This window comes from Nelumbo nucifera, chromosome 5 (assembly GCF_055504915.1).
Source record: "Nelumbo nucifera cultivar China Antique chromosome 5, China Antique-T2T, whole genome shotgun sequence".
In the NCBI taxonomy this organism is placed as follows: Eukaryota; Viridiplantae; Streptophyta; class Magnoliopsida; order Proteales; family Nelumbonaceae; genus Nelumbo; species Nelumbo nucifera.
Genome location: NC_142653.1, coordinates 61,910,306 through 61,917,973, shown reverse-complemented (window position 1 = coordinate 61,917,973; position 7,668 = coordinate 61,910,306). Strand labels below are relative to the sequence as shown.

The window sequence follows — 7,668 nt, the reverse complement described above, 5'->3', positions numbered from 1 at the left end:
AGATCTCCTTTTATAAGGAGAGATCTCGAGGTCCTGAAAGGAAGGAGCTAAAAGAGTTTGATTCCCACTTAGAAAGGGAATCATTGATTCGGTGTTAGTTGTCAGGGGGACATCACTAAGGTTTTGCTATGTGTTTTATGGGATTTCTGCAGGATGAGGTTTTCTTTCGTCTAAGGATTCTCATAATATAAGTATACTACTTCCTTTGCAAGTCTCTTAAACTGAAGTGGCACGGATGATGTCAATACTAATCTTACGTGTTTATCTTAATCCTATTGGGCATCCTATCACAATGACATTGGTCAATCATCGTGTTTATTCGTTCATCATTGATCTGCGATGGTTGTGATCTCATCGCAGATCCCTAGCAATTTCGGGAATGTCATTGTTATCACAGCTTTGAGTCTGTTGCAGGCCTATGGTGGCCTCGCAAACTCGTTTTGGGCTTTGAGCTCATTGCAAGTTCGTGCAGGTTCAGAGCTCATCACAGATTTGTGTCGAATCGTGAACTCATCATGGGTGTCTCTATGGTATCGGTTTCGCACCTTCTGCCTTATTACAATTGTGGTGATCAACATGTACCTAAGATTCTTATATATTATTACGGTTGTGTTATTGATAAAAAATGCTAAGATTCTTATATGTTATTAATTATATAATTTGTTTGGGTATGAGTTGAGAACCGACATAATTGGTTTGTGGGTCGGGTATGAGAGGGTCACACAGAGAGACAACTCTAGCATAAATACTATGCCCTTGTTTGATTTCACTTATAAGAAGTACTTCTTTAAAGAGTTGTGACCACACATTAAGTGGTTATTAAGTGAATTTATGTGTTTGGTAAAAAAGTGGGGAAGAAGTACTTTTTGTTAAAAGAAGTACTTAAAAAAGTGACATGAAGTTGGTTTTTTTTTTTTTTTTTCAGTACTTTATACCCCATGCGAGGTACCTCCATCTCCTCTCATTTGTACATATCGAACCAAATAGCGGTGCACCCAATTACAGGTCCATCGACGATTATCTGTGGTGAGAAAAAATGGCCGGTGGACCTATCATTTTGCCACTTTCTTCTATTTTGTGAAATTATTCTTTTCATTCAATCATTTTTTTTAGTTTTTTATAACTTGAACTCCCCTTACTGCAACAAAAATCACTTTTAACCGGAGTTTTGGAACCGACAAAATGGTGATTCCTACTACTTAATTTAAACTGCCCCTAAGACCGAACTAATTGCTTTTACAGTAGCGTGAAAATTTAACTTAAATCCTCCCTTTGCATGTATTTTAAAAAATCATTTCCTTTTTTTCTCGTTTTCTCCTCTTCCCGCCCTCCCCCCTCTCGCCTACACACGCACTTGTTCCCATTTTTCTCATTTTCTCTTCTTCCTGCCCTCCCTCCTTCCTCTCCCCTACACACGCACTTGTTCCCATTTTTCTCATTTTCTCTTCTCTGCCCCCCCCCCCCCCTCTCTCCCTCTTCTCTCTCAGTTGTCCTTTGCACCACCGGATGGCATCCAACAAAAGAAACTAACGTCTCTGTGATGCACTATCGAACGACAAGTTTCTCTGTTCTCCACCATACAACACCAACTGGCGATTCAATGTACCACAACGTGACAAGTGCCAATGAGGTTCAGAAATGCAACGATATCTCAGCCATTCAAACCCATATTATCAACAAAGCCAATATCGTTTTTCTAAAGGAGAAGCCACAGCTAAGACCAAGGGCGGGCGTGACCAGCACCTGTGAGATCTATTGCCAAAGCCTCCTTGACTCTTTCGAGTTATGCTCTCTTGGATCTGGTGCTCTGATGGATTTCTATTTGTTCCTTTTTTTTCTCTTTCATCAGTGCACTGAATTTAACATTTGTTCTATACGCTCGAAACCCACAATTTTGATAACATTCCACCAGAAAAATTAGTCAAGTTTACAGGTTCGTTTTAATCATTACTATATTTCCTTTTCCTGTTAGCTGCGTTTGATGGATCCTTCTTAGGGTTTTTCTACGTTTTATATCACACGTTTACACGAATTCTTGTTTGTGTAGCTCGATATTGAGTTTCAGATTTTCAATCTTAACTTTAATTAATTAATTTATTATGATCGTTTTTATTTTGGATGCTCTTCAGGGTCTCAAGTTAAATTTGTTATAATATTTAAGCTCTTAAAATTTTCATCCTCCTGTTTTGATTTGATTTCCCATGCGTTATTTTTTATTAAATTCATAAATTATTCGTTGGATTTTCCTTTGGAAGGTTTGGGTTGTTTATGGTTGTCTATGGCTCTCTGCACGGTGTTTATTGGGTTGATCCATTTTAGGAGACATGCCCTACCTATTTGGATTTTCCTTTCTGTTTATGTAGACAAAGGTTTTGACTTTTGATTATATTTACAAAGAGTTTCAGAGGTCTATCTAGTTTATTGTATCTTCCACGGCTTTGGAAGGTTTGGGTTGTTTATGGTTGGAATTTTCATCTTTTGAAAAAGAAAATTCTTTGTGAAGTCAGTTTTACATGGATACAGACGTGGGAATTGGAATACAAATCATAGCCAGGACAGGAGTCTGACTCGGCAAGTGGTTAAAACATGGATTGGTAGGCATGCCTATGGAATACAAATTAGTTTTGCATGGATCCTTAAATGGTGCCTTCATATCCTCAATCCTATTTGACTGTAGGGTGTGGATCCCATCACCTGATGGGATATATTCCCATATTTTCTCCAAAGTTCAGTGGCATCCAAATAACAACCAAATTAATTTCTTGTTAGAAAGATTTGATTCTGTATCTCTTCCTATCTTGGATTATTTATATGTGAAGTTACATGTGTAAAGATAAACTTGTCTATATGATACAAAGAAGAAGAAGATACAACTGCAAGTATTTTTCTCTCCACATGCATTCATCCCTGCTTGAAAGGTAGGAGTCAATCAACCACTTGTTCCTTCACTATTCAGTTGCAGTCTTGAAGAGGACCTGTGAAACTTTTACCTAAACTTGATTGCGCTTCAGTAGGATCCTCTTCATGGTGCACATGACTTCAGGAATTAGAGGCCACAGGTACTGGGTGTGAGGCAAAAGGTGTTTTGGAGACCACCCACACTGTCACGTGGTTACCCTTGGGAGCAAAGGAACTGTGAGAGTTTTTGAAAATAACCCTCAACTCTTGGGGTCATTCAAGATTGAGTCCTTTATATGTCACCTTTAGTGGCCACTGTTCAAAAAGTGTTTAGGAATTGGAGGCCACAGGTACTGGAGAGGCAAAAGGTGTTTTGGAGAGTAACCACCCACACTGTCACGTGGGTACCTTGGGAGAAAAGGAACTGAAGAGTTTTTGAAAATAATCCTCAACTCTTGGGGTCATTCAAGATAGAGTCCTTTATATGCCAGCTTTATTGTCCACTGTTCAAAAAGAGTTCCAAACCATATCTTTGATGACATGCAGGACTGCTTTTGGTAGAAAATAGAAACTTATACAACAATCTCTTGGTGGTTCTCCAATGATGACTGTCTCCACTGGAGAGAGTTATACAAGAGCAGTCATTTCCCCCAAACTTCACTTTGGTGGCAGTTCATCACTAGGCAATATTGGGCCTCCCAGTGTAAGGACTTCATTTCCCATAGGCAGAGCATATGGTAGGCATTTAATACCTCTATTGGTAATGCTGATTCCACTGATATAGCACATGTTGTGTTACTCTGGAGTTTTTTGTATAGTCGTGATGTTATTCCTTTTGTAAGGGTCACTGATATAGTAAGTCTTTTTTTTTCTGTATTTTTTCTTTATTATTCATCATGTATATCTCTTTTTGTAATTTTTTATTCACTTTAATGAAGTTTTTTATCATTGTTTTTTTAATAAGTAAGCTTTTTGATCACTGTTGGCTAAAAATCTTACTCAGAACTATCCCTCAAGAATCTATGTGGTGGTGTTCTAGAAATAATGTACCTCAAGGTACGAGGCATATGCCTTGTACTTTTAGGAACAAGCCCCAAGGTTGAGCCTTATGGTTTTCTCTTCAAGATTCACCTCAAGGAATAAGACTCACATGATGTAGTGGTCATGCTTTTAACTTGAAAGGAATGATCTTATGGAGCTTGATCCTGTTCATGACTTGCCTAGGTTATTTGGAAAGTGCATAATACTAGGGTGTAAATCTATGCATAATACTAGGGTGTAAATCAATGCATAATATTTTTGGAAGGTAGTTGATGGCATTTTGACACTCATTTTCCTCGGTTAAGCTGTGGAGCTTTTGCAAATCATGCTTTTTTTTGTTGGGTTGACATAATACTTCCCAATATTATTTCCTTTCTATGCTTCATATTTATTCAAATCTCCACCCATTAGCATTACTCAATGTTGGTCCTAGCCATCTGGGGTCTTGGGAGGGGTTGATGGACCTAAACTTTGACATTCTTAGCTCAACCTCAAAAGCATATTTTCATGCTTGTTGACATGAGATTTAGTCAAATTCCTACTTTGCCTATAAAGCAAAGATAGGAAAACTTCAAATACAAAATGGCTTTGATTCCTTCTTCCATAACTTAGCTCTCAGAGAAGAGATAAGAGGGCCCTATGGAGAATGTGGTAAGAAATCCATAATAGAGTCCAATCACCAAGGCGACTGAATTGAATATCTTCATACATAAGGAGAATAGATTACCTAGTGGAAAAGATTTAAAAATCATCAAAAATCTCCCTTTTTCTTTTTTATTGGATTTTCTCGATTACTTCAAATACAAAATGGCCTTCTATCTCTAGCTCAATGAAGGAAAAGTTTCCTTCATTTTGTATTGGAATAGAGTTATTTTATACATCTCTTTCCACTTTATTGAATAGAGTTATTTTATTTCTTAACCAATAATGGGAAAAAGATTAAGATAGTGTTTGATAACTGCTGAATTGGGTGCTGAAAGCAGAGTTTGAAAAGTATTTCAAACTTGTAATAGTTTAAATGCACAGGTATTATTGGTATATGATAAAAATTGTAAGGAGAAATTAATCATTCCAATTCCTGTGTTGTCATCATTCTGCAAATAAGTGGTTTGCAAGTTACTGGAATGCTGAATTGAGCATTTTAAATTTGGGAATCTCTTCCTTATACTGCTTTTAGTGCCTATTTCTAAAGTAATCAAAACCAGCCAAGAATTTCAAAGTTTTAAGAAAGGTAAAGTTCATATGCTATATGTCTTGGGATGCTTTAGATACTAATTTCTATTTTAATTGTAGGCATAATGATTAAGCTTTTCAAAGTGAAGGAAAAGCAAAGGGAGATGTCAGAAAATGCCAATGGAAGGGCACCTATCAAGAAACAAAGTGCAGGGGAATTGCGTCTTCATAAAGGTTTCTCTTATAAATGTTTGTTTGCCTTTTCATTTACAAAAGTTATACGGTCCCTATCAAATGTTTTAATTATTCTTAATAATATCATAAGTAGTCCATTGTTGGAAGTTCATTTTATTTATTTGGTATTTTAGAAAAGAAATAAATAAGGCTTTTGATAAGATCTCAAGGAACATTTCGGGTAATAGAAAGTTTGTACAATGGCATACAAGAATTTGATGGACTTAAGATCATGGCACGACCGTTACTTTCTTTAAGAGTCTTGAGATCATGTGTGGGTTTAGATATGTGCCCATCCATCATAAATGGTGTTAAGGGTAAAAATGATGACTCATTTTATTTGATCCATAAATAAATTAGAAGAGTGAAGAAGCCCCAACCAAGTTGTTACATCTTTGCTTAAAGTGATGGTAGGTACCTTGATTGAAGAAAGAACAGTACAGAAGTTCTTGCAATTAAATCTCAACCCCACCTCACTGTACATGCAATTGCTTGGTCTGTGAAACTTTGTGTTATTCTTTTAATTAATTGAAGTTTATTCACAGGTTGTGGAATCAGTGAATGAGCTTGCTCAAATTATGAAGGATCCGTCAGTCCTTATGATAGACCGGGTTAGCTGGAATTAATATATGTAGTTCTTTATTCCATTATTATAATTTAAATATTTTCTCTCTTTAACATTCAGAGAGCTAATATTTCTTATATTAATTAGGTCAGGGAAGGCAGGAGTCTAGGCCATACAATCGAGGTTGTAGATCTTGAATCCAATATCTCAGAAGTTAAGCTGATGGTTCTGGTTTGCTGTCTATTGTGGTTCTGCAATTGAGAGGCTTGAAATTTTAGGATTGTTGTGGCTCCTGATTCTACCCTTACAATTCTATATATCAAGGGTTCATGATAGAGTTATGTTGATAAAAATCTTTATTTTTGTTTTTATTTCTTAAAATTATGTATGAATATGGTTCAGTAATAGCTTGTGTTATGTTATAGATTAGTAGCAAAAGGAAGGAAACATGCCAACTCCTTTTCTCTACAATTGAAGGGCAAAAAGCCATTACATTGGTCCTAGTTTTCTAGGGTTTTGGAATGGGTGGAGTGGACATGGACTTCCAACTTTTATTTATATATGTATTCTCATGTTTGGAATCCTAATATTTTGTCATTGTACTAAGAAAATTCCTTTTCTCTTTAATGCTTATTTAAATTTTTGCATAATTGATATTTTCTTATTTGTGGTTTTGGTTCAGGTTTGCTTACAATTTGTTTCCCATCTTTGTGTAGGAATTAATCTTCGTTGGATTTTGGTAGAAGCAGTAGAAGAAGATTTGTAAACCAAGTGTTTTGAGTGGAAGTATACATGTTTATGAGAATGAAGGATGAAATTTGTATCAAGAAGTTTCAATTTGAAACTAAGATGTGTTTGACTTAAATATTTTAAATGGAGAATGAAAATTTATGTTTTATTTGTAATTTGATGTTTTGATATTATATATTTAATTCCAATTTGGACGAATGAAAAGAAAACATGTTATTTGAAACAAATTGCAACTGTATTAAATAATCGAAAACAATTACAGATTATTTGAATTTTGGACAATTTTAGATTATATTTGGCAGGTGAAAAAAAAAATTAGAATGTCATGTTGGTCGGTTTGGGTATGGAGCAAGATCAATGCTAAAAAAATTTATGACTGCCGCCACAAAGTAAATGAACGTTGGGTTCATGCTCAAGATCTAGGCCCGAAGGCCGACCCAAACTCAAACTTGGGCTTAAATATATTCTAAAATCCCAATCTAAACCTAGCCCAACTCATTAATAATTTTAATCCCAAATGAAACCTAACTTACTAATAGCCCTAAATATTAAATAACTTAAGTTTTAAATAAATTATTAACTACTTGAATAATTTAGTAAATTAAAAAATAGAAATCTATGAATAATATTTTACTTAATTTTGTAAAATAAACAAATCAATGATTTATTTTAATAAAATAACTAAATATTTATTTATTATTGGGTTTTGGGTTGAATCAAATAAATAAAAATTTATATATAATAGTTTATCTAATGTATTAAAATATATAAATGAAGTAAAATAAATAAATAAAATGTCATTTATTAATGGGACGGGATAGGTACATATCCCACTCTAAACCTAACTCGTTGATAGCCCAAAAAATAAGGATTCAGAGAGAGAGAGAGAGAGATAATTTGTTAATAATATAATTTATTCATTAATTATATAATTTATTAAGCTAAATAATAAAATTTGTAGATAAAGATTTAATTCATATAGTAAAATAATAAATAAATAAATAAAT

The 7,668-nt window shown here is 34.6% G+C and overlaps 1 long non-coding RNA gene across 1 annotated transcript; it reads left to right on the top strand.

The window, feature by feature from the left end:
• The first annotated feature begins 1,747 nt into the window (after positions 1-1,747).
• Positions 1,748-6,561, top strand: LOC104589976 (uncharacterized). Its single transcript, XR_016076649.1, has 4 exons — positions 1,748-1,933; positions 5,233-5,346; positions 5,892-5,957; positions 6,059-6,561. It is a non-coding gene; the product is annotated as an uncharacterized LOC104589976 (long non-coding RNA).
• Positions 6,562-7,668: the final 1,107 nt, after the last annotated feature.